The sequence below is a fragment of the Ursus maritimus genome, unplaced genomic scaffold (genome assembly GCF_017311325.1).
Source record: "Ursus maritimus isolate PB19 unplaced genomic scaffold, ASM1731132v1 scaffold_2, whole genome shotgun sequence".
NCBI lineage: Eukaryota > Metazoa > Chordata > Mammalia > Carnivora > Ursidae > Ursus > Ursus maritimus.
Window position 1 is genome coordinate 87,194,086 of NW_024424452.1, and position 24,106 is coordinate 87,218,191.

Consider the following 24,106-nt stretch of genomic DNA (forward strand, 5'->3'; position numbering starts at 1 on the left):
AACACATACAATACTCAATTTCTCTGATGTTACTTGAGGTTTGCCAGAAAAATATTCGTTCCTAAGGATCTGTCTTCTGCTGGTCTCCAGGTCAGAACTGAGGGGCCGCCACCTGAGATTCGTTCCTGTGGGCTGAAACAATGTTTTTCCAAGTTAAAATGCAGGTGAATAGGTTCTACTCAGGGGTACTGATTCGGAATTTCTTGAGGGTGGTGTCTCGAAATAAGCATTCCAAGACACATTCCCAGGTAGCTCTTAGGCGGACTAAATTTTGAATCACTGAGTAAAATGTATGTACTAGTTAGAAAAAAGATCCTATTAAGCTAAGCTTAGTGTGAATTGGCCATCAAATATTTTCTCGCATGTAATGGTCATATTATTCTTCATGACAGTCAGTCAAGTACAGGAATGTCTCAAATTAAATTGGTCTCATATTGATCCTACAGATTTCCATTTTGGTTTATTTGTTGGTAAATTCTCTTTTGTTCTTTTTATCAGTGGGTCTTCCATTTTATTTTATAATTTTACTGATATAAAAAAACCATAATTTTAGATTGATCTTCATATTAACCACCTTGTTGCATGTACCTACTGCTCTTACTAATTTTCAAATGATTTTATATAATCATATTAACTTCAATAATGAAAAAATGATCTCCTTTTAGATATACCTTTGTCTTTTCTAACTGTCTTTCCCAATTGCATTAGCATGACAGAATTGTATTGTTGTTTTAACTATGAAAGCTCCCCTCTCCTGGGAAGTAAGTGTCTTCTCAAGCCATGCGGGTTAAATGGGAGCTGTCATTTGCTGACAAATCCCACTTTCCTAGTCACAGAGCAGTCAAGGGATTGAGCGCCTAACCCAGTGAGGCTAATCTAAGCCCTTCACCAACAACATAACTAAAGAAAACAGCTCTCAGCCCCTTCATAGATTATATCAATTCTGTTTACAGCAGAACTAATTAGCATATTTGGATTTTATATCCTTCTCCATGGATCCAATAATGTCTTCATTATCTGTTGCTGTGTAACAGTTTAATACAATTTAACTCAGTGGCTTAAAACAACATGCATTTATTTCACTTTCTTTGGGTCAGGATGCAGATAGAGAGCTTTGTTGGTCCTCTGCTCAGAGTCTCACGAGGTACAGCCCTGGTGTCAGCCAGGCTGCACTTCACGCTGAAGCTGAGTCCTCTCCCAAGCTCACAGGGTTGTAACAGAATTCAGTTCTTTGTAGCTGTAGGATTGAGGTTCCCATTTGCTTGTTAGCTACCATTTCTCATCCACCAGACTGACAAAAATCAGCTTGACAACTGTCTGACAATGCGAAACAAACAGAATAATTAATATATTGCTAGCGGGAATATAAACTGACACAATCACTTTGGAAACGAATTTGATGTTATATGGCATTATATGGAAAGCTGAAGATATACATCCTTACTTGTATATACTATACAGTAACTCTTATACATCCGTACAAGGATCATATGCAGGAATGTCCATAGCAGCACTGTCTATAGCTGGCAGAGAGAAGGAGGAATAATCAAAATGTCCTTCAATATTAAAATTTATAGATAAATTTGTAAGGTATTCATAAAACAAAAATATGATAGAGAAGTAAAAACAAAAAATACGGCTACATTCAACAACATTGTGGTAGTCAGTTTTATGTGTTGACTTGACTGGCCACAGGGTGCCCAGATTAAACCTGATTTCTGGCTGTATCTGTGAGATTAACATTTGAATCAGCGGATTTAGTAAAGTAGATTGTCCATCCCAGTGTGGGTGGGCCTCATCTAATCTGTTGGGGCCTGAACAGAACAAAAGGCAGAGGAAGATGGAATTCATCCTTTTTTCTTCCAGCCTGTGTACTGGGCTGGGACATAGGTCTTCTTTCTGTCCCTACACAGGGGTTTCTACCATCAGCTCCCTTGGTTCCCAGGTCTGTAGACTCTGACTGTAATTATAACAATGTCTCGAGCCTGGAGACAGCAGATGGTGGATTTCTGTGCCTTACTTTGTAACCACATGAACCACTTCCTCATGATCAATCTCCTTTGTATATATCTTCTATTGGTTCTGCTTCTCTGGGGAACTCTGACTGATACCAACATGGAACCTCAAAAAAATAATTTTAGATGAAAAAAGAATGTCACAAAATAATAAATACTGTATGACTCCATATAAATATAAAAAGTTCAAAAACACACAAAATTAAACAATGTGAACACATACATGGAACCATAAACAAAATTCAGGGAAGTGGTTATCTCCCAGAGGGGAAGAATAGGATAGATTTGAGAGGGACACAGACATGGAAAATAACAATGTTTTTCTGTTCTTATAGTTGGTGGGGACCACAGGAGTATTGATTATATCCCAACTCTGTAGAGCTTACATGTATTCTATAAATGTTATTTTGTATCTATTCAATATTATTTTTTTTTACAAAAATATGAATTCTAAGTAGAAGCACTGTGTGGATAAGTGTGACTTGATGTCTATTCAGTCTACTTTAGGGGGAGAAGGTAGGAAGACAGCTGTTTGCTGTCTTTGGGCCTCTCCCAAATGCCAAAATGAGTTTTTCTCTAGGACATCAACACTTATATGTATCATTGTGCTACTGGTTGTTTTTTACTCAGTCTTAATGTGTTGGAGACAGAACTATTTTGTTATATTATAGAACTATTTTGTTATATAGACAGTACTACTGATGTGCTTAATATTATATTTATCTAGTCCCCTAGTGATGGACGTATTGGTCTAGCTGATTTACTTTTTAACAAACAATACTGAGTAAAAACTCTTTTTTAGAGGAGATAACCATAACTAGCATTTCTGAATCACAGACTATTACCTTCTTAAAATTTAATAACTAGTGATGAATCTCCCTTCAAAGTGGTGGTACCAATTTTCACTCACCCCTACAATATATATATATATTTTAAAGATTTTATTTATTTATTTGACAGAGATAGAGACAGCCAGCGAGAGAGGGAACACAAGCAGGGGGAGTGGGAGAGGAAGAAGCAGGCTCATAGCGGAGGAGCCTGATGTGGGGCTCGATCCCACAACGCCGGGATCACGCCCTGAGCCGAAGGCAGACGCTTAACCACTGTGCCACCCAGGCGCCCCACCCCTACAATATATTAATTAACAAGTTCTCTGAACACTTTATCCCCATCTATACTGCCCTTGTCCAGGCATCACCAACTCTGCATTGTTGCCACATCTCTTAATTGGGTTCCAATCCTCATCTATTCCTATCCGCATTGCAGTCAGAGTGAGCTTTGGGAATAGAGAGCTAATAATGCCACTGGCTAAGTTAAATTCCCTAGTAGCATCCCATGGCTTTGTGGATAAAATCCATGCCCTTAGATTACCCTGGAAGGTGCCTCTCGCTTTGGCCTGGCCTCATTTCCAATCCCTTCCCACATGTACCATTGTCTCCAGGCATATCAGAAGCTTCCAAGCTCATCCTGGAGTGGACTTCCTGTTCCACAATCTTTCTCTATTTGGGAAACTCCTCCTTTCTCCTTCAAAGCTCAGCTCAAGTACTATCTCCTCCCAACAAGGAAGATACCTATCTATGCAACTTATACACATCTCTATAGTTAAACTTACACACATACACTTATCCACATCTCTACAGTCACACATTTTTACCACTCCTTATTTACTGGGAAGCATTTGAAGTTGGAGACCATGTCCTGTCTTGTCTCTTTAGAATCTAGCCCCATGCCTGGAGGTGCTCAATGAATGTTTGATGAATGAATATATGAGTGAACTATCACATGATCACATGATAGCTACCATAAAATGCTTTATAATCTAGTTATAAAGACAGAACAGATACATACAAATGATGCAAGGCCACTAATGCTAAGAGCTACATGCCAAATAAGTGAAACAAATGACCAGACCTATTCAGTTAGAGGAAAGAACTCACTCCAGCTGTAGAAGTCAGGGCAAATATGATCATTCCCAGTGAACAGCTGGAGAGACTAACATATGTGAGTTCAAATTTTATCTTCAACCCCTTTGTCCTTGGATGAAAGGGTGTGGAGGACTTGGCATAACTGTAACACAAATACTCACTCTGTTGGGGGCAATATTTCCTGTACTGAGAGCACATAGTATAAACCAAGGGCAGAGTATAACCCCAGCAAAGAGCTTGGTAATGCAGCACAGAGCTCATATTCAAAGAATGTCGGTCTCTCAGTGATAGGCATTGAGGGTTCATTAGTGAGGGGTAGACCAGATGGCCTCAAACCTCTACCAGTTTCCACATGTGTGGCTGTCAGAGCCCACAGATTTCATGCTGCAAGTCCTGGTATAGTAATTAGAAAACTTGTGTTCTAATAGAGAGACATAAATGAAAATTGCTCTCCTCTTACTCCTTTCCAGCCAGTAACACGGAGACAACGGTATGAAAGAAGGAAGTGTCATCTAAAAGGATGAAAGGAATGGGCATACCCTATTGATTTGGGGGTTTGTGGTAAAAAATAGGTGGAATGTAAATCAAGAGCTTCTGCTTGACCAATTGTGGCAAAAGCAAGGAGTTCCCCATATTGAGCTAGATATACCACTGATGGGGCAGATACCTGGGATTGGGAAGGAGCAAGTGCCAAACTCACTAACTGATGTTTCATAACCTACAAACAAGGCCTCCACCAGAGGCAACCCTCCTGGTACTGTAGTGGATACTTGGTTACTCACTGACTCACCCCTAGGGACAGGGTCTGGTGGGCACAGGCCCCAATAGTAAGGTATGAATCTTGCTGTTCCTAATAATTATCTCAGAAGAGACTTTAAAAATACAGAGTACTAAATTTTCACCCTGACCCTACTGAATAAAGTCCCTCTGGGTAGGGGCCTAGGAATCTGCATTTTGAGTTATAACCAACCCCCCCTCCCCCACCACCATTAGTAATTCCAATGCAGGCCATCTTTCCTGAGGCTTGGAAACCATTGCACTAGACTAGAAACACCATCCTGATCATTAGGCCATGCTTGGGCACCATCTTCCTGCCCTAACCAACCCATAGATTCACCCAGCAGTATGGGGTGACATCTTTATAAAAGCAGAACCCACAATGTTTATCAAGAGAGGCTGGCATGCAGGAGGAGGAGGAGAGAGGGCAGAGAAGGAAGGAGGCTAAATGAGGGATGGGTGGGGGAGGGAGAGGGAAGGGAAAGTGGAGGAGAGAGAGAGAGATGGAGAAAACTGAGAGAGAACATGGGGAACTCAACAGAAAGGAAAGAAAGGGTGAAAGCAGCCCAGACCCTGAATAGAGAGAGATAAGGAAAGGGGGAATCAAGGGAGCCAGAGGCTCTCAAGGGTGGGAGAGAAGTGAAAAACCCTCCTTGTCCAGGCTCCAGGAGACCTTATCAGGTAGTGATAAAGAAAACGAGGAGTCTGATTGGTGTCTGAGACCTGGTTTGGACATTTGCTAGGTGGATGCCTGAAGACAAGGCATTCATTTTCTCTAAGATTCATTCTTCTCATAGGTAAATGTGGAACTGTGGGGCATCCATGAAATATTGTATTTTAAAGCAGGTTATAAATATAAAGTATTTTAAGTTGGTAAACTTAGGGCTGGATGAGATCACAGAGCCTATTTCTTCCAAATCTCTGAAGATTCACAAAGGAAGGAAGGAACTGAAGCACAGAAAGTGACTCACAGGATGTCACATGGTTAGGGGGTTAGTTCCTAACAAAGTCTATGCTGAGATACTTAGTCACAAGCTGACTGTCACTAAGAAGTATAAGGAAAGTCCAGCTCAACATGAGGCCAAGTATAAGTGGGCCAAGGCTGTGAGCCCCCCTTTCACCTAGTCCCCCCACTGATGGGGCCTGACACCCCAAAGTGACACAGATACTTGGAAACAAGAATGTATCTGTCTTTAACCAGCACCACCCAAGGAGAAAGACTATTGGGAGAAAATAAGTACTCTGTTACAGAAGTAAAGTCTTTTTGGGAAGAGGGCAATTTATCAAGCTTTTCTTTCTTTCTCTCTCTCTCTTTTTTTAAAAGATTTTATTTATTTATTTGACAGAGAGAGAGTGCTCACAAGCAGGGGGAGTGGCAGTCAGAGGGAGAAGGAGAAGCAGGCTCCCCACTGGGCAAGGAGCCTGAGGCAGGGCCGGATCCCACAGGACTCTGGGATCATGACCTGAGCCAAAGGCAGACGCTTAACTGACTGAGCCACCCAGGCGCCCCTGTCAAGCTTTTCTTTTACCTACAAGTTCATTTAGTTATCTACATTCAGTCAAGATTCTGAGCTAAATTATCCAGAGCCACTTTGATCCTAGGGTGAAGGGTTGGGGGGCAGGCAGCAAGGATGGGTGGTGGGGGAGAGTATCTCATTGGTAGACTCTGGTATTTCCATCCCTGGAAAGACCTATCCTCTAATGCTAATTAATAATTGGCCTTCTCGGGGCGCCTGGGTGGCACAGCGGTTAAGCGTCTGCCTTCAGCTCAGGGCGTGATCCCGGCGTTATGGGATCAAGTCCCACATCAGGCTCCTCTGCTATGAGCCTGCTTCTTCCTCTCCCACTCCCCCTGCTTGTGTTCCCTCTCTCGCTGGCTGTCTCTATCTCTGTCAAATAAATAAATAAAATCTTTAAAAAAGAAATAATTGGCCTTCTGGTTTACATATTAGTGTCACTCAGTCTTTTAGAACCTAAACAGACTGATAAAATTGAGTTTCTGGATCTGTAATGCTGATTTATGCTGCCTTTCTATGAGCCCCAAGTCCTACCCCACCCCACTTTCTGCCACCCCAGCTACAGCTGTCTAATGCTGCCCAGATCCCATATTTGCATTTAAGGGAGACACCTCAGAAACACCAGTGCCTTAATTTGATTCATTTCAATTCAATGAATGTGTATTAACTACATATAATCAGCCAGACACTGTGCTGAAAGCTGGTATTACAAAGATGAATAAGACATGACACCTGCCCTCAAGTGCCATTCAAAGTGGCCCATAGGCCACCAATGTCAGCATCACTTGAAAGCTTGTTAAAAATGCAGACTCCTAGGCCCCAGATCAGACCTACTGAATCTGAATCTCTAGGTGTATGCATATGAACTCTGAGAAGCACTGATTTAGTAGAAAAGACCCAACTGAAGCCATTTTGAATTAAATTTTATGTTGAATAAACCAAGTATGGTGGAAACACAGAGGAGAGTGTAGTTAACTCTGAATGGAAGGGCAGATATTTGCACTGAAATTTAAATTCAACAGGCCAACAACTTGGGGATGGGGAGCAGATGAGAGAAAAGTGGGAGCATTCAGGTGTGGAAAATGGCATGAACAAAGCCATGAATGTGTACGGTGTCTGGGAGCAGGGGTGAGGGTGAGGGTAGGTCACATGCAGAGCCAGACTAGGACAGACTGGAACAAAAGTCTTTTAACAGTTTTTAGATCTCACCCTGGGATGGGTGTCCTCCTGTGTCCTCCTTTGCTCTGACTTGGATGGGGAGTCCCTCCCTATCCTTGTTACCAGCCCTCCATGCTAGGAGCTAATCAATGTGTGGACAGAGAGAGGCCTCTTCTCAACCTCTAGCCCTCAGTGACCCTCAGGGATGAGGGGCTGATGTTTGCAGTTAGCAAAGGATGCCAAGTCTCAGATCTCATGCCAGGCCACCTGGTCCCTGGCAGCAACTCTGCAGAATGACCTTGGGAGGAGGTGGACGCACAGATTCCCACAGATTCCCATGAATTCTCACGAATTCCTGGCAGCCCAAATGGCTTTTAGGGAGAGGGCTTCCCTCTTACTCAGGTTGTAAGGGAAGTTGACTGTGGAGAAAGTCAAGAAAGTAATGAACAAATGCTGGTAAAAGATTGAAGCAGGGTCTAGAGGCTGGGTTCCCATCCTGTCCTGGCCTCTAGAACATGAAGTCTCTGGACCTCAACTATAAAATGAAGAAGATGTACACATGATTTCCAGGGAGCCCCAATAGCCTGTGATTATGGCACTTTCCAGTTTTAGAAAGGGCTACCATTTTCCCATTTTTCAAACTACTTAGATTCTCTTGGAATTCACTGCCCCGTGGCAAAAAAAAAAAACCCTATTCTTCTTGGGGACACAGTCTCCACCGAACACAAGGGCATCCAGGTTAGACTGTCCATTATATTTAGGGAAAAATACATATATTGATTAATCATGAAATATATATTAAATATCTACTACTATGTGTTTTTTTGGTAACTGAATTGGGCACCAAAGAAGTAGAAGCTTGGGTTCTGGCCAAAAATATTCTTATATATATTTGGAGAAATGTGACACATCTTAGTAAAGAAGAAAGCAGTAAATAATTCCATAATGAAGTGTTTTATTAGTGATAACTGTTAACATTTCACAGTGCTAAACATTTCACAGTGCTAAACACTTTATAGGAATTACCGCATTTATTCACATAAATCTATGAGGTAATAAATCACTTAGGGTGTTTGGGATGTAAATAATAGAAAACCCTGATCTCACTGACTTAAACATTAAGAAATGTATTCTCTCACTTAACAAGAACTTCACAGGTAGTGCAGTCCCAGAGCTGGTTAGTATAGTGGCTAAGTGAAGTAATCAAGGACTCAGATTCTCTCTAGTTTTTCTCTCTGCCATTCTCCTTGGTCTTGTTCGCAGATTAGCAATCATCATGGTTTCAAGCTGCTGCCACGCTTCCAAATGGCACATCCTTACAAAATGTCCAGAGGCAGAGAAGAGAGCTTTTTTCTTCACTATGTGTATAAAGCCACCCAGCCTGGAGATATATCTCTATAGAGGTATCTATATAGATATAGATATAGATATAGATATAGATATAGATATAGATATAGATATAGATATAGATATAGATATAAAAGATTTCTTTATGATGGGGACATCTCTCTGACTGGATCCGGATTTCATGCCCATGCTTAAACCCAACACCAGCAAGGGAATTACCACTGGGCTCAACCTACTTCACTCTCTGCAGCTGAGGCTGGTGCCCAGGCCCACCTCCTCTGATACACAGAAGAAGGAGGAGAGTAACTAGCACAAAGAGAGAGAGAGAGGGAGAGAGAGAAGGATGCTTCCTTAGGATGAAAGAAGAGACAGGGGCCATTAAGAAGGCAAACAAATAATTGTTTCCATTTTACAGTTAAAGAAACAGAAGTTTTGAGAATTAAGTAATTCAAGGTCATACAACTTGTACACAGTAGAACTGGAATTAAAAATGGAGCCCACACCCAGAGCAACTCTTGCTAGACATATCTCCAAAGGCAAGGGAAACAAAAGCAAAAATGAACTATTGGGACTTCATCAAGATAAAAAGTTTTTTCACAGCAAAGGAAATACTTGACAAAACCAAAAGACAACCTGCGGAATGGGAGAAGATATTTGCAACTGACATATTAGATAAAGGGCTATCTGATATGTCAAATATCTAAAAACTATAAAGAACTTATCAAACTCAACACCCAAGGAACAAATAATCCAGTCAAGAAAAGGGCAGGAGACATGAACAGACATTTCTCCAAAGAAGACATACAAATGGCCAACAGACACATGATAAAATGCTCCATATCACTTGGCATCAGGGAAATACAAATCAAAACCACAATGAGATATCACCTCACACCAGTCAGAATGGCTAAAATTAATAAGACAGGAAACAATAAATGTTGGCGAGAATGCAGAGAAAGGGGAACCCTCTTACACTATTGGAGGGAATGCAAGCCACTCTGGAAAACAGTATGGAGGTTCCTCAAAAGTTAAAAATAGAGCTACCCTGTGATCCAGCAACTGTACTACTAGGTATTTACCCCAAAGATACAAATGTAGTGATCCCAAGGGGCATTTACACTCCAATGTTTATAGCAGCAATATCCACAATAGCCAAACTATGGAAAGAGCCCAGACGTCCACTGACAGATGAATGGATAAAGAAGATGTTGTATAGATATACAGTAGACTACTACTCAGACATCAAAAAATGAAATCTTGCCATTTTCAATGATGTGGATGGAACTAGAGGGTATTATGCTAAGTGAAACAAATCAATCAGAGAAAGACAATTATCATATGATTTCACTCATATGTGAAATTTAAGAAACAAAACAGAGGAGCATGGAGGAAGGGAGGCAAAAATAAAACAAGATGTAATTAGAGAGGGAGACAAACCATAAGAGACTCTTAACCATAGGAAACAAACTAAGGGTCGCTGGAGGGGAGTGGGGATGGGGGATGGGGTAACTGGGTGATGGGCATTAAGGAGGGCACATGATATAATGAACACTGGGTGTTATATACAACTGATGAGTCACTGAACACTACCTCTGAAACTAATAAGAAAAATAAATGTGAAAAAAATAAAATGAAATTAAAAAAAAAAAAGAAAATGAAGGCAGAGATTGAGGTGATGTTTCTATAAGCCAACGAGCACTGAAGATTACCAGTGAACCACTGGAGACCAGGGAAGAGCCACGGAACAGACTCCTCCTCATAGACTCAGAAGGAACAACCCTGCTGAGACTTAGAACATGAGGTGTCACATTTTTCACCTGCAGAACTGTGAGACAAATTTCTGTTGAAACCACTCCGTTTGTGGTACTTTGTTACGTCACCTCTAGCAAACTACTACAGTCTCCTTGGGCAGGGGGCTATGAATCTGATTGTGAACTCACTTCTGCTGGGGTTGCTTTTTCCCTTGGGAGTTTCACTTGCTTCTGCGGGATACCCCATGAGTTTCACTATGCTGGCGCTAACTACATTTTACATTAATTTCACCGCTTGAGATTCTTGCACCCTCCCCCCCATAGCTGAATAGTGTGAATTCCGAGAGGCTTCAGATTCTCACTTGGGCCTTGTTTTATTTTTTACCCTGGGCTCTTAGCAGAGAACAGCTTCCTTACTTCCTGAGCTGGTGGGAAGAGTTTGTTTAGTCTCTCTTACACTGACAGGACCATTTCCAAGTCCAGTCTTTATGTGGAAATCTGTGTCTTAGTATTCCCAATGTCTGAGCCCAAGCCCATACCTCCTGTCCCCCTGTTGGCATGAAAACCCCAGCTAGTAGGGCCTCTATCTGGGACTGGTCAAGCGCTTCCTGCCACAGAATCAACTCATGATCTTGTCATAGGTCTGAGCTACAGTTCATATTTTATTACCTGGAGATTGGGGGTTTCTTTAGATCTTGGATAAAATAATAATAATAACCTTGTTCTGCTACATCTTATTTATTTTATCTCCCATATCTTTTCCTGTCAAGGCGGGAGGGGGGTTAGATCAGTCTGATATGTTGCCAAAAACAGAAGTCTTTGGAGTAGTTATTAAAGAGAAGCTCATCTTTTAAAGGGAGCAAAGGTGTTTGAGTTGGGGCAGTTCACACATCTAGGTGGGTGCTTTGCTTTCTTCTCAGGGCATGGTGTTCTTGGTCGAGCCAAGCCACTGTGCACATGGGGCTGGGAGAGGGTGTTCCACAGTCTAGAAAGAGCCTCCTCTGTGGGGTGAGGTTGCTCCCAAAGGAGGGGCCCTAATGTAACTAAGTCTCTTTCCTCCCACATCCATTCCTGTCAGGAGCTTTACAATACTCATGAGAAATCAGAGACCATTGCTGGATTGCAACTGAGTCTCAAACCACCTGAAAAGGATTTTGATTTCTCCTTTCATTGGGAGGATAGACATAAGGGAGCCAATTACAGAAGATCCTAACTACTTAAGTCAGAGTTACAGCCATCAAAAATATCCCACTAAGCCCATAATCTGTGTTAATGATCATAATTAAGATGAACTGCCCATTCTCATTAAATTATCTCCATCATGAGCTTAAGAGATTCAAGCCCACAAAGGAGCCCAATTTCTCACGTGAGGGAAGGAGTAGAGGGTCTATTACTTTAAGGCCTTCTGAGAACCTGAAGCCCCCTGAAGTGTTCTTAGCAATCCCATCTGCATCTATTAAATTTGGCACTATAATGCTTCAGCCAGCTAGTTGGCCAGCCAAACATGCTGGCCAGCTATCAGAATAACCCTAAAAGCCATGAAGTACTCCACACAATATGGAAGCTCTCATTTCTCACAATGGGGAATTCAAGCAAGTTTCCTCTCTCGGAGGCACATCCAGGGCCCAGACTTGATTTTTAAGTGTTGCAACACAAGGCTATTCTGATACATCTTCGGCTGGCCAACTAGCTGGCTGAAGCATCATAGTGCCAAATCTAGTAGATACAGATGGGATTGCTAAGAAGAAGAGCATCAGAATTACTCATCTCCTTTGAATAGCCATAGGAATGGATGGTTTGGTTATATGAACACCAGACATGAGAAGATCTAGCCCCTTTCCCTGGTCTTCTAACTATACAGATGTAAAAAATTATACGTAAACAGTTTCACACTCTCTGGACAGAAGTAATGTCACTCACTTCTGAAATGAAAATGGAACTGGCTCCAGCCCCAATCTACCAGATTGTCAGGAAATGGATCCTTCGTCATCTACCACTACCTGTCTCCGTCTTTCTTCAAGAACCCCATGACTAATGCAGTCCTATAAGTCTGTCAAACAGCCTTTCGCAGACAGAGGAGAGACATGATATAGTGCTCTTGCTATTAAAACAGCAACAATGTCCCTGCCCCTCCAGCTCAGGGCAGGGTGGGGAGAGCAGCACTGAATCTCTATGTTTCTGGTGATTTAGCCTCAGTAAGGTAGTGGCTGCCACAGTCTTGTCCCTGCCCAAGCCAGCAGGGGCCTTTGAAGGAGGGCCACTCTGAGCAACACAGTCCCTTGGTATGGCCTCAGACACCAGTGCTTGTTACCTGGGTCCCAGGACCTTGTCTCTCCTATTCACTCCTGTCAGACCCCTGGCATCCCCTCCGAAGCCCTACTAAGAAGTGATTGTATTTATTCCCAGTTCCTGGGATTTCCTCCAGGACTAGGCTGCTCCTCCCTGTTAACTTCCTGAAGCCCAAAGGTCCATTCTGACTCCTCTGCTTCAAGAGTTTGAGCACCACCAGGAAGGGTCTGCATTTTCAGGATAAAAAGAGAGCCACGCACCCTCCCAAGGAGGAGGATCCAAACTTTAGGAATACAAAGGCCTATTTGCCACCCTGGCATTATAGTCAGGACAGTATCTTTTATTCCATCTGGATGAGTTTCTACCTCTTTCCCAGGACAGAAAGCGGGCTTCTACTGCAGCAGGGACACATACACGACATACAGTGAAAAGTCCCACCAGGTCTTCCTGATGCACAGAAACAGAAAATTCAAGTTGAGTTTTTAATGGATCATTCTTTCATAGCAGAAAAGGATGTGCCATGACTTTGAGATCTGACCCACTGGTCCTCTGCACTTAATAGTGTTTATGCAGATAAATTACTTTTTAGTGACAATAACACCTAAGTTTGTCTGCCATCAAATTGCTCAGGAAATTGGAATAAAAATGGGTTTTCTTTTTCTTCAGTTTTTAAAACAATTTTAGGCATGATTATTGCAAAAATGTATTAAAACATATCTGCTAGCTTTGATAAGGTATGATGAATACATTTTACTATTTTATCTTTCTATGGCTCAGTTAGTTATCTTGCTCGACCATCATATAGGAAGGTATACGATGAAGCAGGGGGTGGGATATGGAAGGAGCACTGCGAGTATCTACACTTAGACCCAAACTGTTACATTCTTTTAAGTTTTATTCTGCTTGTCACAGTTTTTTTCTCTTGTCAGGCCATCAGCTTAGTTTTTATCTGCTGTCAATATGTGAATTTTCTTCTTCAGTTGTTATGCTGCTTCTAATCTATAACCTAGAGAATGAATCAGTAAGACAAATTAACATTGCATATATAGAGACAGTAAATTGGTTTTGAATGAGATTTTTAGGTGCCTCTATGCATAACTGTCACTGCTTGAGCCTTAGAACATTAACTCAAACTAAAATTTTAGGGGTGCTCCTTTCTCTTCTCTTGGATATTCTTTATATTCTGAATACTTGACATTCCTATATATGGCCTTTCAAAGGTGAGTTGAGTGTAATTACATGTCTATTCTCAGAGATCCCACTTGCTAACATCTAATTCCACGCATAAAAGTGTGGGTTTGGGCGCCCTCTCATTTTTCCTTCTGTGTGCCCCCCCATTCCCACCTAATACTGCTCTGTCCCCTCCTTTCCAAGCATTCATGCAGGCAGCACATGGTAATAAAATAAAATTGGCGTTGAAATTGGACCACCCCATCGAATCCTAAATTTTCTCACTGCATAAACTTGGTAAGTCACATAGCTTCTCTGAACCTCAATCATCTAATTAAAAGGAGTGATGATTCTTTTTGTATATTAGGGTGTTGTGAAAATTTAAAGTGATAATGCTTGGGAAAGCACTTTCTAAAAATGTTGTCATTATCCCAGTGTAACATTCTTACATGTCCTTGTTGCTAACATTTATTGAGGTACTCTGTGACAGACACTGAGTTAGGCTTTATTGCTTTTATGGGATTTTTTAAGATTTTATTTTTATTTATTTATTTGAGAGAGAGTGAGGATGAGTCGGGGAGGGGCAGCGAGAGAGGGGCACCCAGTGTGGAGCCCGTCGAGGGGTTCATTCCCATGACCCTGAGATCATGACCTGAGCTGAAATCAAGAGTCTGAACTTAATCGACTGAGCCACCCAGGCGCCTCTAGACTTTATCATTTTTTATCATTTAATCTTCACAAAAATACCTGAAATTATGCTAATAATAATGTTAATTATTATCCTCACTTTGAGAATGAGGAAACTAATGCTGAGAAAGGCTAACTAATTAGGGGCAGCTGAGAGGCTCAGTTCGTTAAGCATCTGACTCTTGATCTCAGCTCAGGTCTTGATCTCAGGGTCATGAGTTTAAGTCCTGCCTTGAGCTCCATGCTGGGTGTAGACCCTACTTAAAAAAAAGAAGAAGAAGAAGAAAGAAAGTTTAACTAATTATTATGAGTCCGGACAGCTAATAAATGCTTAAAGTCTGGGTTTGAGTTCCAGACCCCAGGTCTGTGTCTTCATACAATGGCAGAATTCAGGTATTTTGGCTCATGGAGANNAGGGAAAGAGAAGAGGCAACTTTGAAGAGATTCTGGAAGGCCCTTCAGATCACACCTTGGTGTGTGACTGTCTCTCCACCTCTCTCTATAGGCACAGAGGCTGCCCTGGCTCCTAGTTCTAGGGCCAGCCTTCAAAGTTCCATTTGAAGAATAATTCAAACTCCCTTCCAGATGGAGGGGTCAGACTCAACTCCCTGACTGGCCATGCTGAATTCCTGTAGCTGCCCATATGTAGCTGGCATTGCAACTTTTTCATGGTGGAGTGGAGCAAGCCAGGCTCTCACACTCATAGAAACGTATCTGGTGTCTCAATCATCCCAGCCAACAGTTGATGATCTAATAGAAAGCTACAGTTAAAGCTGCTTAGAGTCCAAAGTCACCTATTTACATTTTCTTTGCCTGCTCATTCCCTTTAGCAATGCACCCGCCCAATCTCTCTATGTAAAAAGCCTAGGATCCAAAGAGATATTAATAATTAGATTATTGATATAATCTAAAAAAATTTCAGAAATGACTGCAATCTCCTGTTTGGGCTTTCCTTATAACCTGTACCATGTGAACAAAATAGGATTGCCAAAGAGTGCACTGTAATCTGAGGCTTAGAGGGGCTTATCTAGGTGGAACCATCATGTTCCAGCTTGAAACTCTGCTTCTCCCCCATCGTTCTCCATTTACTGCATCATTTATTGACTGGACAGAATTTAAAAACTAATGGCAGTAATAAATATTCTTCTTAACAGCAAAGTAATCAAGGTCCAGGGACTTGCCAAAGGTCACATAGGCAGGAGGTGAAAGATTGGAATTCAAATCCAGATCCAGCTAAAGCCAAAGCCTGGTGCTTGCTGCTAGGCCACAATGCCTCTCAGACCCATCCTCACCACTNNNTCCCCTGTGTCCTGGGACTGCACCAACCATACCTGGTCAGAACCTCAAGACCATATGTGACAAGATGAATGGCCCTGACTCTAAAATATCCAGTGAAGTCACTGTTTCCTCACCATAATACATGGATATGGGAGAGACGCCATTAAGGTATACACATCCCTGCCTCAGAAACTAGAGACTACTGCTAACGGCCAGCTGAGACAGCAGTCCCTGGCTTTCTGCAGAAACAGTCTGTTTTTAAGCCAACTTCAAATGTGTTTATTCAGAGGACCCCTTCTCCCCATCCCTCCTTAAATCCCCAAAGTGAGTTTCTATTTTCTATTTATCTTTATCCCCAGAATTTTATTCCCAGGACTGTCCTAGCCTAGGGAAGAAACTAAAGGTTAGAGTTAGCATAAAAACATGTGTTTCTCATTAGATTGTCTGGAACATGAGTTGTAACCTGCCCAGCTTCAACACTTGGAATAGAAGCACAGCATGTAGTTGAAAATACAATTAATGCTATATTCCCACCATGTCCCTGATGCTCAAGATCTCTGGCTCCCTACTGATTCATCAGAACGAAAATAAATGCTGTAGTCTGGCATTCAAGGTCTTCTGTCAGCTGTGTCTCCAGGTCCTCCTCTTCACCCCTCCTATTTGGAATCCCCCCAAACTCCCTGGCTTGGCAGGCAGGCTGCCCCTCCCTCAACATCTCTCCATCTTGGTTCCTTGGCTTGTACCTGAAACACCCTCTCCCCTCTATGCTCCTCCTCTAACTCCATCATTTCTTTTAAAGCTCAAAAGAAAAGACTCCAAGAAGCCTTTCCTGACCAGTCCCTATGCCTACATGTCTTTTTATTAGTACCCAGTCAATAAACCATTTCCTGAGCACCTCCCATAGGTCATCAAGTCCTCTTCTGACCAACATGTACTGAGCCCTTTCTATGTGCTAGGCATTGTGCCAAATGCTCTGCGTTTCACCCGATTGCTCTGCTCCCTGTTACAGAAAACCTTCTCAAAGAAGTTGTTTATACTCATGTCTCAACTCCTGTCCTCTCACGCTATTTTGAACCAACTTCAAACAGACTCTTGTCCTCACCTCTTCGCTGAAATTGCTCTTTTCAAGGTCACTAATGATTTCTATGCTTCTAAATCCAATGGTCACTTTCCAGTGCTCTTCTTCATTGATGTCTCAGCAGTATTTGTACAAGAATCTGACTATATTATATCTTCTCATAATGAATGAGTTTTAAGAGGAGTTAGATAATACTCCAAAAAAATCTTTATATTTGACCTTATGAAACAAAGGTGGAATAAATATATATATCCATACACATAAAATCACTATAATTGTGTCAGCTACAATTGTGGTCTGACATAAGTACAGCTACTCGAATAACTGGTGTTGCTGCTAGCAATGTATTTTTTCCCCAAATGGTGAGTAACTTTGATAGAATTCTAAACAAAGCCAAGTACAATGTTCCTTTGATTTAAATGATTAAATATTATATGTATAGTAAACTATACTGAAGATATTTTGTAAAGTAGAAATAGAGTCTAGACTCAAATAATTCAATTAACTATACGTTTTTTTCACTGAAGTGAATGCTTGACATTAAAAGTAGTATGGGGCATGAGATAAGTCTCTTTGTGTGATATTGCCCGTATGTTACAGGATATCTAAAATTCCTGGATCCTGCCTATGAGATGACAGCAGCACCTCAGTCATTACAAAAACAAGTGTGCCCCTTAAAATTTCCATAGTGCTCCTCAGAGAGTGATACTTTGTGAAGAAACTATTTTCCATTGTCTCTTGTGTTTCTGCACAACTCATGAGCAGAGGAGATGATTGACTTTACTCTGAACTATCTTTCCAAGGATGTCTGCATAGCAAATAGATTTCAAACACAGAGAGAGTGTCCCCCTCAGAGCAAAGGACAGGCACACTGACTGTCCATTACAAAAGATTCAGGTTTCTTCAGCCTGGGGTTCCTCTCCTGTCATTCAACCCACTGCATTTCAGGTATCTCTGGCCCTTCCACATTGCCCTGGGGACCTGAGACTCAGGGAACCAGGGAAGGAAAAGGCAGATACTCTGCCTACCATGATTATTGTAATAATGGTCTTTATCTATGACCCCAGAGGCTCATGTCTTCTGCCAGCATCCATGACGCTGTGGTAGGCTGACTTGTTGGCTTGTAAATCGGGTAAAATTCAGATCCTTCAAAGTTCTTGACAATCGTCCCACTGACACTCATAGAAGTATATGCTCACTCCCAAATCTATATTCTTGACCTCTCCCTGAACTCCAGGCATTTCTAATTAATTGCCATCACTACTTGAATATCAAACAGGCATCTCAAACTTAAAGTGCCCCAGATAAACTCCTTATCTTTCCCCCAAATCCTTTTTCTCCTGAAGCCTTTGCCAATACACACAAAAAATGCAAATTCATCTTTCTAGTTTTTCAGACTGAAAATCTTGGTATCATTTTTGGTTCCTTTCTTGCTCTCATATTACTTATCTAATGGCTCTCTCAATCCTTTTGACACTACCTTCAAAAAACATGCAAAATCTGACCACTTCTCACCATCTTCACCCCTCCTCCTGGTCCACAGCACCATCAGCCTCCATGTGGATATCTGCCATAGTCCTAACCAGTCTCTCCTCAAATATCTGAGTGACTCACCAGTTACCACTCAGGTCTCTGCTCGAATGTCACCATTATCACATTGGCCTTCAAAGATGATCTCATTTAAAATAGCAATCTCTCACAGGCCTGGCATGTCCCAGTCCTTTTCCCCATTTCATTTTTCTCTCTAGCCTTTACCAGCATCTAATACCTAGATGCTCATTTTTTATTGTCTTTCTCCTTCCACTAATTTCTTTCCCATTTCCTTATATTCCATTGGCATGTTACTGTCAGTCTTTTTTTTTTTTTTTAAGATTATTTATTTATTTATTTGACAGAGAGAGACAGCCAGCGAGAGAGGGAACACAAGCAGGGGGAGTGGGAGAGGAAGAAGCAGGCTCCCAGTGGAGGAGCCTGATGTGGGGCTTGATCCCAGAACGCTGGGATCATGCCCTAAGCTGAAGGCAGATGCTTAACGACTGAGCCACCCAGGCGCCCCAGCTACTGTCAGTCTTTTCAGGGTATGCCTTTTATTAAAGGTATTCCTGTTCTTTAGCAGCTCCTGGATTGCAGGTACTGGGCTGTGTTCATATTTGTGACTCCCACAGCTCCTAACACAATTGTGGTTATAGCACAGACTCTAGTTGGTTGAATGAGCCCAACCTATCCAGGTGAAAGCTGGAAGCAATTTATTCTTTCCTACCATGGCCCCCTAAAACCTGCTCTGTGGAACCAATTTTCTTTGCTCCTGGGCCCAAATCTCAGTCACTCAGATTAAAAAAAGGTCCAGTCTGGTACATTAATCAAATAATCTAGCCCAATTCATATGCATTATCTAAACTCCAAACTTTTATCCAGTCTAAAACTCATCTCCTTCTAGCTTGGGCTGCTTTAGGCTGAGAAGTTTGCAAAGGTGGTGGAGGTGGCCAAGATGGTGTGTGGTCAGCTTCTCTCTCTTCCTTGCTTCACCACTGTGCACTCTCTAGCTACCCTTCCTCATCTGTCCAGGTTGGCTCAGGGAAAAGGAGATTGGGGAAAGGAACATGGTCTTATGAGGCTAGTATATTTGTCCATGCTCTCTGCATGGTCCTCTTTGTAGAGATACCTCTGTTGCTTCCTCAGAGATTGTACACTGGCTATGCCCTTCCTTCACATGGCCACCTGTGACTCCCCCTTTCAATCCCTTAGGTCCCTTCATCCTCCAGGGGGCTTTCTAGCGGAAGAACCCTTGAAGAAGCCCAGTCCTGCTGACTTCCACAGGGTTCATATGCAGACTTTGGACACAACAGCCATTGCCCTTCTGTCAGTGGACATGCACCTCACTGCCTCTGTGCCACCTCTCACCACTCTGCACCAGGTAGGGACAACCCCATGAGAGCCTCTTGCCACTGGACTCCCAGGTGAGAGTCATACTTGGGCCCTCCATTCCTCCAGGCAACACATGTCCTGCTCTCTGCACAGTACCTCCTGGAGTCCCTGTCACATGGCTTGAGGTAAGGGGAGTGGACCTTCATCCCTCCCACTAGCCAGCAAGGATGGTGCAGAAAATGCACAGGACACTGACAATTCTCTGCAAAGAAATCCCCACTTTCCAATCTCTTGTCAACCTCAACTTCTTAAGATGAGCTAGAACTGGGTGGGGAGCAAAAGCCAGCAGCATAACTCCAGGCCTTTCCTTCAAAAGTCTTCCCTAGAGGCTCCAGCACCTCCCCTTGGAATGAGGACAATGGGATTTCCCACCAACAGTTTTATTACTAGCCTTTGAAACTCAGAGACAAAAGGATGAGTTACAGTTAAGATCCTGTTTCAAACATTTGTTGAATTGAATACCAAAAATGGAACAGGATAAGATATAGCTCTAAGTGAGGTCTACTACTCTTGAGACAAGTTCAAAGGCCAACTCTACTAATCTGATGGATTAGATCATCTGACGGATTCTTAAACTCCTTTCTGGGAGTCTTCAACCAGAAGCCTGGAGAAGCAGTGAAGGAAAAGTCTTTGATAGAAGAGTTTTTTGGTGGTATGACTGTGATGGACACTTGGAAAGATGACCATGCCAACCAGGAGTTTGTAATAGGACAGAAACAGTGGGGATAGTCAGTCTAGGACTGGTTCTATCCAGGACACTAGGGCCCTTTTATGACAGGAGAAAACTGTCTCCGCTGAGGACTGTTTGTGGCAATCCTAAATGTCCTTTAAATTTAAACATCAGTATTGACCTGAAGCTCCTTTTTTTGTGTTTGTTTGTTTGTTTGTTTTTGTTTTTTTGCCCCCAAACTCCATATCCCAGTAGAAATTCCTGGGGATATGCTTCTCACCAGCTTAGGGACTGGAATAAAGGAGAAAACCAGAAATAAGCATGAGGGATATTAACTACCATTAGTCAAGCACATACAATGATCTACATGTTTGCCTATTATAAAACAAGTCATCTAATCTTTGCAATTATTCTGAGGAGTAAATAGAACTAGCCCCTGGGAAAACTGAGGCTTGAACTGATTAAGAGATTTTCTTATGAACACACAGATAGAAGAAACAGAGTAGGTACAACTTGCTATTACCAAAACATTCCCTGGATTTCCCACCAGTTCTCACAGTGTGCTCTACCTGAAAGAGCACTGCTCACCCCTACCTGTCCAGATCCCACCACTCTTAAAGGGCAACTTCTATCTACCTTCCTGCATATAGCAGTCTTGGTTCCCTCCCAGGTGGAAGCAATTGCTTCTTCCTTGATCTGATGGAAATTTATACCTCTTTTGTGACATTTCACAGTCTTCGCACCCTCCCAACCCCAACACAGAACGTGGCCATTTGTGTGCACCTTATTTCTTCTACTAGAACATAAAATCATTGAGGGTAGTGACAGTGTCCTATCTACCCTGATATTATCCAAAGCATATAAAAAAGCAGTCGAGTACATTTCTTTCTCACAGTAGGTATTCAACACATGTTTGTTGAATGAGGAACATAGAGGCATTGCAAAAGATGAAATCTCAGGTATACTGATTTCTCAGAGCACCTTGTTTGCAGCTCAAATGAACAAGATCTGAAGGTCCGCTGTCATCAAAAGCAAACGCTGGCCCATCTCCAGAGGGCATCTACCCCATCCTGGCTTCTGCTTCAAAGTTTCCCCTAAGTCCCAGTCGCAGCCTCTTGATCTTTCCTTGTTTGCTCATTAAAGTTAATTTGGGACATGAAAAGATCTAGGACTGAATATTTCATTAAGGTCAGGTCTTCTTAATGCAGCAACTGCAGACAAAATGTAAACATAGGACAGAGATTGCCAGTATGAGGCCAGTGCCTGTAGCACCTGTTTAAATCCCAAACCCTCTGTTCGTGGATTCACATCTTCAGTCAGCTTTGGGAATGCTAAAAATACCAAGAGAAGTAGATTATGTCTCTTCATGAGTCTTCAAGGAGCTCCATGGCTCTCCTTCAGGGAAGGGGAAGGGCAATAAGGAAACAGCAATTTGTATGAAAACAGTCTTGTCTCAAGTCCTCAGTGTGGATTATGATAATTGCTAACAATGTCAGCTACCATTTTCTGAGTTCTTATTGTTCATCAAGGATTGTGCCTAGTATTTTTACATGGATTATTTTTTTCTAATCCTCGCAGGAACCCCCTGAAGAGATACTATTATTGACCCCATACTATACTTACAGGGAATAAGTAAAATTCCAACCACGGAATAAGAGAGTTCAACCAGGGCAGAGTACTCCTAGAGTCTGTACTACTAACTGCCTCACTCTATTGTTTCTTAGGTAGTCTTTCTTAGCAGGCAAGAAAGACTCTAACCAATAACTGGTGCATCCGATGCATGAGATACCAGTGCGGTGAGGCCTTGGCTTTTATTAAATTTCATATATAAAAATTCATTTATGAGGAATGAAAGAATAGACATTGTCACTTCAACTACTGGTGCTATAAGAACCCAAGGACAACTTTGCTTTATGTGACATGTCCAGTGGCACATCAAGTTTCCAAGATTCCATAGGATTATTTGTAAAGTCTAACAAAGCTGGAGCTGAAGGGGTGAGGGAAGTTGGAGAACACAGAAACACAGTAATGTGTCACCAATCTCAAGTCCCCAAACCTTCAATTCCAACAGACATGTTTATTTCAGTGGAAATTTTAAATCTAGTAAACTTAAGTTACTCATTCCTATGGAAGTATTTTCAAAGGAGGAACTGGGGGTAGGACCAAAAAAGGAACATGGAACCATAACAGAAGTCTAAATATATCAATGATCGCAGTAAGAGTGAATATCTTAAATCCCCCTGTCAAGGGGCGCCTGGGTGGCTCAGTTGTTAAGCGTCTGCCTTCAGCTCAGGGCGTGATCCCAGAGTCCTGGGATCGAGCCCCACATCAGGCTCCTCCGCTGGGAGCCTGCTTCTTCCTCTCCCACTTCCCCTGCCTATGTTCCCTCTTTCACTGGCTGTCTCTCTCTGTCAAATAAATAAATAAAATCTTTAAAAAAAATCCCCCTGTCAAAGTAACACAGAGTTTTCAAACAAGTTAAAATACAAAGTTAAGCTAAGAACATGACATGCTTGAACAATGGGCACAGGAGGGTTGAAAATACAGGCATATAAGTATACTAGAAAAATAATAAAAGAAAGTAGATGTTAAAATGCTAATATCAGACAAAAGAAAACTAAAGATGAGAATCATTAATAATTAAAAGGGACAAATGTGTTTTCTTCTATTATATTCAATTCATCGAGAAGATATGACGATTACAAATTTAATGTATTAATACTGGGCAGCTATATGCATAAAATAAAAACTGAAAGAAATAAAAAGAGAGTGAACAAATTCAAAGTCATAGTCAAAAACCATAATACAGGGGCGTCTGAGTGGCTCAGTCGATTAAGGGTCTGCATTTGGCTCAGGTCATGATCCCGGAGTCCCGGGATGGAGCCCCACATTGGGCTCCCTGCTCAGTGGGGAGTCTACTTCTCCCTCTCCCTGTGCCCCTCCCCCAATCCTTCTCTCTCTCTCTTTCTCTCTCATAAATAAATAGATAGATAAATAAATAAAATGTTTTTTAAAAATAACCTTTAAAAAAAACCCATAAATACAGCCATCTCAGAAGTCATCATACCATGTCAAAATGAATAAGAACATAGAATATTCAAATACTTCTCATGGGACCTTTATGAAGAAAAACAACATACTTTTAAAAAGCAGAAATAGGGGCGCCTGGGTGGCACAGCGGTTAAGCGTCTGCCTTCGGCTCAGGGCGTGATCCCGGCGTTGTGGGATCGAGCCCCACATCAGGCTCCTCTGCTATGAGCCTGCTTCTTCCTCTCCCACTCCCCCTGCTTGTGTTCCCTCTCTCGCTGGCTGTCTCTCTCTCTCTGTCAAATGAATAAATAAAATCTTTAAAATAAATAAATAAATAAAAAGCAGAAATAACATCAACATAAGAAGGATAATTAAGAAAGGAAGCAATTTGTTTGCAAATTAAAAATGTTTTCCTAGATAACTTCTGGATTAAGTAGATAATAAAAATAGAAATGTAAAACGTAAAAAGTGTAAAATGTAAAATTTGAA

The 24,106-nt window shown here is 41.8% G+C and overlaps 1 protein-coding gene across 1 annotated transcript in view; it reads right to left on the reverse strand.

Annotated features, from left to right (window-relative positions):
• The window catches only part of RGSL1 (regulator of G protein signaling like 1), a gene marked incomplete at its 5' end in the record, with an annotated part of 122,444 nt that overhangs the window by 85,480 nt on the left and 12,858 nt on the right, over window positions 1-24,106 (reverse strand). The gene's annotated exons all lie outside the window — the stretch shown is intronic.